Here is an 871-nt window from a genome sequence, read left to right on the forward strand (position 1 = left end):
CAGGTGTAGGTGCAGGTGGAGGGGCAGGTGGAGGTGTAGGTGCAGGTGGAGGTGGAGGGGCAGGTGCAGGTGGAGGTGTAGGTGCAGGTGGAGGTGCAGGTGTAGGTGCAGGTGGAGGGGCAGGTGGAGGTGCAGGGGCAGGTGGAGGTGCAGGTGGAGGTGCAGGGGCAGGTGGAGGTGCAGGGGCAGGTGTAGGTGGAGGTGCAGGTGGAGGGCAGGTGGAGGTGCAGGGGCAGGTGGAGGTGCAGGTGCAGGTGCAGGTGGAGGTGCAGGTGTAGGTGCAGGTGGAGGGGCAGGTGGAGGTGCAGGGGCAGGTGGAGGTGCAGGTGGAGGTGGAGGTGGAGGCGGAGGGGCAGGTGTAGGTGCAGGTGGAGGGGCAGGTGTAGGTGCAGGTGGAGGTGCAGGTGGAGGTGGAGGTGGAGGCGGAGGGGCAGGTGTAGGTGCAGGTGGAGGGGCAGGTGTAGGTGCAGGTGGAGGTGCAGGTGGAGGTGGATGTGGAGGTGGAGGTGCAGGTGGAGGTGCAGGTGGAGGTGTAGGTGGAGGTGGAGGTGTAGGTGCAGGTGGAGGTGGAGGTGCAGGTGCAGGTGCAGGTGGAGGTGGAGGTGGAGGTGCAGGTGGAGGTGCAGGTGGAGGTGCAGGTGCAGGTGGAGGTGCAGGTGGAGGTGGAGGTGGAGGTGCAGGTGGAGGTGGATGTGGAGGTGGAGGTGCAGGTGGAGGTGCAGGTGGAGGTGTAGGTGGAGGTGGAGGTGTAGGTGCAGGTGGAGGTGCAGGTGGAGGTGCAGGTGGAGGTGGAGGTGTAGGTGGAGGTGGAGGTGGAGGTGGAGGTGTAGGTGGAGGTGGAGGTGCAGGTGCAGGTGGACTTCACACAGAG

Source organism: Sparus aurata, chromosome 11, assembly GCF_900880675.1.
Source record: "Sparus aurata chromosome 11, fSpaAur1.1, whole genome shotgun sequence".
NCBI lineage: Eukaryota > Metazoa > Chordata > Actinopteri > Spariformes > Sparidae > Sparus > Sparus aurata.